The 8,200-nt window shown below is 36.2% G+C and overlaps 1 protein-coding gene across 1 annotated transcript in view; it reads left to right on the top strand.

The window, feature by feature from the left end:
* LOC105505814 overlaps positions 1-8,200 on the top strand; it is a 496,421-nt gene that overhangs the window by 417,851 nt on the left and 70,370 nt on the right. The gene's annotated exons all lie outside the window — the stretch shown is intronic.

Raw genomic sequence — 8,200 nt, 5'->3', positions numbered from 1 at the left:
GTAGCAGCAAGAGAAAGTGAGGAAGAAGCAGAAGCAAAAACTCTTGATAAACCCATCAGATCTCACGAGATTTATTCACTATCTTGAGAACAGCATGGGAAAGACCTGCCTCCATGATTCAATTACCTCCCCCTGGGTCCCTCCCACAACAGGTGGGAATTCTGGGAGATACAAATGAAGTTGACATTTCGGTGGGGACACAGCCAAACCATATCACCACAGATAATAAACTTTAAGTCACGGTTAAATTGGATCACCTGATGGAGAAAGACTGTGGATCACAGGATAAATAATACAGATTGCTTTCTTCTTGAGGCATGCTTTTGCTGAAGGTCTTGTTTGGCCCCTGAAGTCATGCATCCCTCTTTTTGAAACCAGGCTTATCACATGATTATTTTGAGAGATTATGTTTAGCAATAGCACTCACTCCAATGACCAAAATCATGCATCAGTTTTTACCATTGCATATGTAATCCTAAAAGCGGAGGATACGTTAACCACTGTGAACAAATCCCTCTGACATATAGATTGTTTTAAACATGTCACTCTGTTGGCCAGGAACTTACATCCAGTTATTGGAAAGCTAAGTATAATGCAAAGTATTTAGTTTTTCCAAGGTCACCTCTTAGTTGTCTCCCTTTTACACAATTACAATTAGACCGCTGTAGAGGGTCAGTCCTTTTTCTTCTTCTGCCAGTCAAACTTTATCATTTTAAACTTACCTTTATCTTCTTGTTATTACTATTGTATTATAAAATATAGTAAGTGTGAAAATGAGCAAGAATATCACATTTGTAAAGGAAGCCCCTATACAGCAGGTGGGGACAATGATCTCATTCACATCTAGGACTCTGGATGAATAAACTTAGGTTCTTTTTCTTTTTCATTTCATTTTCTTCTCTTCTCTTTTTCTTTCACTTTTTTTTTCTGAGACATAGTCTCACTCTCACACCCAGTCTTCAATGCAGTGGCATGATCACCGCTCGCTGCAGCCTCTATCTCCTGGGCTCAAGCAGATCCTCCCACCTCAGCCTCTTGAGTACTGAGATTACAGGCATGTGCCACTAGACATGGATAATTTTTTTCTTTTTTAGAGAGACAGGGTCTCACCACGTTCTCCAAACTCATTTCATGTACCTGAGCTCAAGTGATCCACATGCCTGGGCCTCCCAAACTGCTGGGATTTCAGACACGATCCACTATGTCTGGCCAATAAACTCAGGTTCTTACCCACCTGTGAAAAACCACAAAAATATTCCCTTCTTTGAATTACGGAAGAATTAAGTATCTGTGTCATGCCAGTAGTACTTAGCATGTGGCAGTATGGAACTGGCATGCAGTAGACATTTAATAAATGATGAAGCTAACCCTCTTACCACCATAACTCAATGAGTTAATCAAAAACACTCAATTTTGTAACATGGATTAATTAAATGGGTCAAACTGAATCTGTGCAGCAGGGTAAACTGAGAATTTGAGAATAGACTGCAAAAGTTAGGTAAATTCAAGTTTTTGTTTGGTTTGGCACCACTGAGTAGTGTTTCTTCGCCCAGGCTTCAGTTGTAACAGAGACAATTTTGAATATACAGAATCATCTTTCTGAAGCTGCCAATTTCTTAAGAAGCATCAGAAGCTTACGAAATCACCTCCCTGTTTAGGTGATATTTATTGGCCGGATTTGGGGAGATGGATATGGGAGAATATTGGAGACAAGAGAAACCATCTTCCTCCTCCCCGTTTTTGGGGGTGGAATTACCTGCATTTTCCATGTAGCTTGGTTTTTTATTTCATGCCCTGTCTCCACTCCCTGCAAGAAGGTAAGAACTTTAGTTTCCATCTCCTATATCACCTGCTTCCTCCAGCCGTTTTAAGAACAGAGCCAGCAAGAAGGATAAACAGCCAGTTGCCTATAGTGCTGCCTCCAAATTTATGTTACTGTACTGTGTTTTGTAGGAGGAAGGAGGAATTTCATAAGGATTTTTTCCTTTGTTTGATGAAATAACTTGTCATACATTTTCACAATGAAGTTCAATTTGTAGTAACACAGAAATATCTGTTGGTAACAATAGAAAATGAATTTTTACGATAAAAGTTAAAAGTCAGTCTCAAGCATTCCAGTGAACTCACAGGGGCGTCACCAGATTCTAAGTGTTTCAAAGCCTAGACAGCCTTGCAGGCCGCTTGCTTGGGGCTAGTCACAGTTTCAACATTAGATTGTGCTGCACTCCTTTTCATTCTGTTATATTTTTGTGAAGCTTCATTTTCAGTGGTTGCTGTGATATGATGCAAGTAAAACACACAAGTGAGTGAGGACAGGGAAGTGAGGGTGGGGATGTCTAACATTATTCCAAAGTTTAGTGAATTGTTTTGGGTCCAACAGGAACATGGATTCCCTTAGTAAGTCACTGTGATAATTTAAGAATGAAATAGAAATAACCTTTTACCTTCAGTTAATATATATTAGTGAATCATGTTGCTACTATGTTGTTAGGATATAACCATTTAGGATATAAAAATTATGTTGTTTACACCTAACTAATTAACAAACAGAACTCATATATTTCTTTTGGCCTAGGGGCACCGTGTCAATATTACGAAGACAGTAAAATTGCTACAAAATGAGAAAGTTTAGAAACCTCTAGGTTGAGGACTTATTCTAAGTGTTACTAGGGCTCCTCAGACCCTTGTGAGCCTATAAAATAATTAAAAACTCCCATCAGGAGAATGTGTCAAAAACCGTAATTTTGAGAATATTGATCCCTGTGTGTTTACTTGAAACAAAGAACATACTGGGGCGAGTTACTTAGAGACAAATTTCACCTTCTATGGGTCGAACATCATCTAATACGTATGTGTTAAAACGGAATATTCAGGCGTTGAAGTGGTCGTTATTATAAGACCCCTGTTACAGCAAAAAAAAACTGAGGTACAGAAAGAATTATTAACACAGCAAAGCAAAGAGAAGACTTGACTCAATATTGTGCTTTTGAGGACTTACGTTGTATCTTACCTTTGAAATGGGGGTGGAGGGCAGCTCTTATGCTGTGATTAGATAAAATCTGACTTTTTACCTTAAAATAATTCAATTAGAAATAATTTGAGTATCTTTTTCTTGTTTTTCTTTTTTGTCCAGCTTATGTTTATCAATGATGTTATAAATATGGCTCAACAAAGCAGGTTGGAAGGGATCTCATTCTTCAAAATTCTGGTCTTTGCTGCAGGCTACATGTGTCTTCATTGTGTGTGATTATATGTGAGTGAGTTTACTACCATAATTAGAAATTACTTACTCTAATTTTCTCTAATTTCCAAATACTACAGTGGTATCTTTGTACAAGCCTAAATAAATTACCCTCTCAGGCATCATATTTATTTTAGTTACGTGAATATTAAAAAAAAAAAAATGGATGGCTGGGTATAGTATTTGCTGAAGTTAAATAGAAGGGCAAAAATGCTCTCTCTTCCTTGAATGTTTAGAAAACACAGGAGTTTAGTTGAGGTAAAAATATGAGTTAATGTCATTTTCCTGGAAGCTACCCTATTTAAAAATAGCCACTAACAACCAAAGCTGTTGAATAAACTGTGTTTTAGCCATTTGATAGAACTTTTCTTACAAGTATTACTTAGTATTACTTGGATGTAAATATTTAATCTTGCTGAAATTATATTTGTTCAGGAAGTTTCAAGTATGGCATAATGAATATAGTCATAAAAGATGAATCAAAGGAGAATAATATAATGAAACATCAGAATGGAACTCAAAGAGCCAGTCAATTTTATGTTTTTTCCAGATGTTTTACTGTCATCCAAAAACTAAGTAATTACCCATTGAGCTTGATGTAACTTTTTAGAGGGAAAAAAAGTTTTATTCTGAATCTCTAGTTTGTAAGTTCTGCTGCTTGCCTGAAATGTGCATTTCCCACATGACCTTTACAAATGTTTTATTAGATTTAATTAAACAGAAACGGGAAAGAAAGGAAACACTTGAGGAAAATCTAGCCAGCAGAGAAGATAATATTGTAGAGTACTCAGGTTTGACAATTGTGGTAGTTTGTAACCCAACAAAGAACATAAAGTTGGAAAATAAAGAAGATAGACACCTGTAATCTTGATTTTGTGATTGCTGAATGTGTTTAGTAAGGGGAGATGAATAGATAGTACTTAAGGTATCATGGGAAACCTCTTTGAAAGTCTGAGAAATGAGTTTACAGACCATGAACATTTTTCGTGTAACTAGCAATTCTACCTTTGGCAACAGAAATTTCATTTGAGTTTAGTTTATGTATGATATAAAAGGTAACGGAAATGTTTAGTTATAGAACTTTTTTGAAAGAATCATAAAATATATTAAGTATCAGGTACATTTTTATACTATTGTATAAAAAGACTTGGATACCAGTCACCAAAACTTAGTCTATAATTATATGAAATAAATATATTTAGGTGGCTGTTTTATGCCAAACTCTGAGTTAGTAGTTAAATTTGAAGTATTTAATTATCACAAGCACTTTCTGAGTTAGGTTTTATTATAAAACCTATATTTTAAAGATGAGAAAACTGAGGTTTAGGGAGATTCCAAAATCATCAAATAAGTAATGACATCAGGACTTAAACCCAGGCCATCTGACCTTAAAATATAGTCCCTTTTTTTCCACATTTTAATAATTCTGATATCAGGTTGCGGGCTTAAAATTAAGGCAAACAATTTTGTATCATGTTTATGTTTATTGATGCCTCTCCTTATGAGGCCTTTTATTAAATTCAAAATGTGTTTTAAAATTGTATAGTGTCTTAGGATCAACCAAATGTCATGTTAGAGAGTAAAACAAAGACCACTAGATCTTAGGAAAGAGAATAATAGCGGAGATGCCAGGCAAGGAAATACAAATGAGTGAGAAAAATCAGAGTATTTCACTGAAAGGTCAATTCAGGATATTTAAGCCATGAGAAGAGAGAGGAAACCATCATAGTTACTACATCATAGTTACATCATATATAACAATTACAAGCAGCATTCTGGATAGGAATGTATGACATCATTGGTACATAGTTGCTTAAAAACAGTCCCATTATTCTTTCCTCAAGAGAGTCCTGTGTTGAGATCAGAGGGTAGTTAGGTCCTGAAGATCTAAAATAATGGAGTTCCTCAAAGGTCGTGGTTTTTCAACAATCTCATCTAGTTAATGATCTTTGTGGAAAAACATAGCATTCAGTTTTACTATCTCCATGCAAGTGCTGCAGAAATGGAAAGTTTTTCTTTCTATTCTTTTTCCAGGGGCTAACTAAAAGAATATAAACTCAAAAAAGGGGGAGAATCCTACCTTCAAGCCAATAACTTAGAAAATACATGGTATATATAGAACAAATTTAAAAGTTGAAGGGTTTATTTAAGTATGTATAGTGAAAGTGGGGCCTGAATAAAGACCATGTAGGTGCACCAACAGCTTCACTTTTTAAAGAAGCAAAGCATTGTCATGGAAAACAAGTAGTGGAGAGACAGTGGAAGAACCCTAATTCAGAAAATAGGGTCTTATTCAACATAGTATTGGAAGTTCTGGCCAGGGCAATCAAGCAAAAGGAAGAAATAAAGGGTATTCAAATACGAAGAGCGAAAGTCAAATTGTCTCTGTTTGCAGATGATACGATTGTGTATTTATTTAGAAAACCCCATCGTCTCAGCCCCGAATCTCCGTAAGCTGATAAGCAACTTCAGAAAAGTCTCAGGATATAAAATCAGTGTGCAAAAATCACAAGTATTCCTATACACCAATAATAGACAATCAGATAGCCAAATCATGAGTGAACTCCCATTCACAACTGCTACAAAGAGAATAAAATACCTAGGCATACAACTTATAAGGGATGTGAAGGACCTCTTCAAAGAGAACTGCAAACCACTGCTCAAGGAAATAAGAGAGGACACAAACAAATGGAAAAACATTCCATGTTTATGGATAGGAAGAATCAATATCATTAAAATGGCCATACTGCCCAAAGTAATTTATAGATTCAATTCTATCCACATTAAGTTACCATTGACTTTCTTCATAGAATTAGAAAAAGCTACTTTAAATTTCATATAGAACCAAAAAAGAGCCCATATAGCCAAAACAATTCTAAGCAAAAGGAAGAAAGCTGGAGGCATCATGCTACCTGACTTCCAACTACACTACAAGGCTACAGTAACCAAAACAGCATGGTACATGTACCAAAACAGATATACAGACCAATGGAACAAAACAGAGGCCTCAGAAATAATGCCACACATCTACAACCATCTGATCTTTAACAAACCTGACAAAAACAAGCAATGGAGAAAGGATTCCCTATTTAATAAATGTTTCTGGGAAAACTGCCTAGCCATATGCAGAAAATTGAAACTGGACCCCTTCCTTACATCTTGTACACAAATTAACTCAAGATGGATTAAAGACTTAAAGGTAAGACCTAAAACCATAAAAACCCTAGAAGAAAACCTAGGCAATACCATTTAGGACATAGGCATGGTCAAAGACATCGTGAGCAAAACACCAAAAGCAATGGCAACAAAAGCCAAACTAGACAAATGGGATCTAATTAAACTAAAGAGGTTCTGCACAGCAAAAGAAATTACATCAGAGTGAACAGGCAACCTACAGAATGGGAGAAAATTTTTGCAATCTACTCATCTGACAAAGGGCTAATATCCAGAATCTACAAAGAACTCAAACAAATTTACAAGAAAAAAGCAACTCCATCAAAAAGTGGGCAAAGGATATGAACAGACACTTCTCAAAAGAAGACATTTCTGCAGCTAACAAACATGAAAAGAAGCTCATCGTCACTGGTTATTAGAGAAATGCAAATCCAAACCACAATGAGACACCATCTCATGCCAGTTAGAATGCTGATCATTAAAAAGTCAGGAAACAACAGATGCTAGAGAAGGTGTGGAGAAATAGGAACACTTTTACACTGTTGGTGGGAGTGTAAATTAGTTCAACCATTGTGGAAGACAGTGTGGCGATTCCTCAAGGATCTAGAACCAGAAATACCATTTGACTCAACAATCCCATTACTGAGTATATACCCAAAGAATTATAAATTATTCTACTATAAAGACACGTGCACACATATGTTTATTATGACACTATTCACAATAGTAAAGACTTGGAACCAACCCAATGTCCATCAATGATAGACTGCATAAAGAAAATGTGGCACATATACACCATAGAATACTATGCAGCCATAAAAAAAGGGTGAGTTCATGTCTTTTGCAGGGACATCGATGAAGTTGGAAACCATTCTCAGCAAACTAACAGTGGAACATAAAACCAAATACTGCATGTTCTCACTCGTAAGTGGGAGTTGTACAATGAGAACACATGGACACAGGGAGGGGAACATCACACACCAGGGCCTGCTGGCTGATGGGGGGATAGGGGAGGGATAGCATTAGGAGAAATACCTAATGTAGATGACAGTTTGATGGGTGCAGCAAACCACCGTGGCACTTGTATACCTACGTAACAAACCTGCACGTTCTGCACATGTATCCTGGAACTTAAAGTTTTAAGAAAGGAAAGGAAAGGAAAAAGGAAAAAAGCAAGAAAGAAAATAGGGACCTGGAGATGAAGGCTGAACTCAGAAAGCACTTATCTAGTTTAGACTGCCCAAAAACACTTGCGTTCGATAGCATTCCAATACAGCTACACTCCACTGAGAGGCCCAACAATAAACATAGCCACCCTGACTGATGGGATGGAAAAGGCACAGCACCTCAGGATGAGGGACGAAACACAGGCTCTCAAGTAGAAAACATTTCTAATGTGTGCACACACAGACACACACACTCACAAATATCTAAAAGGGCACCATGTCATATAGAATTTTTAAACACTATTGAAAAATCAGGGAATATATTTGTAGTATTTTGCCAAAAATTCTGTTTCCCTAAGAATTCTTGTAATTCAATTGGAAAATGAAGTTTCCAACAGAAACTTAAGTAGATGATAAAAGGAATTGTCACAAAACAAATGAACAATGAGTGTATTAAATATTACAATATCACTAGTAACTAAATACAAGTAAGTTAAAGAGCAAAAATGGTAAAAAGGTAAAATTTGGGGATATTAAGTAAGGACATGAAATACTGCAAAACCCAATGTATTTAAGGAAAAATAGACCATTCCTAGAGGGCAATTTGTCAGTGTAATTG

Source organism: Colobus angolensis, unplaced genomic scaffold (assembly GCF_000951035.1).
Source record: "Colobus angolensis palliatus isolate OR3802 unplaced genomic scaffold, Cang.pa_1.0 Scaffold129, whole genome shotgun sequence".
NCBI classification, from domain to species: Eukaryota; Metazoa; Chordata; class Mammalia; order Primates; family Cercopithecidae; genus Colobus; species Colobus angolensis.
This window is presented reverse-complemented; position numbering and strand designations above follow the sequence as displayed.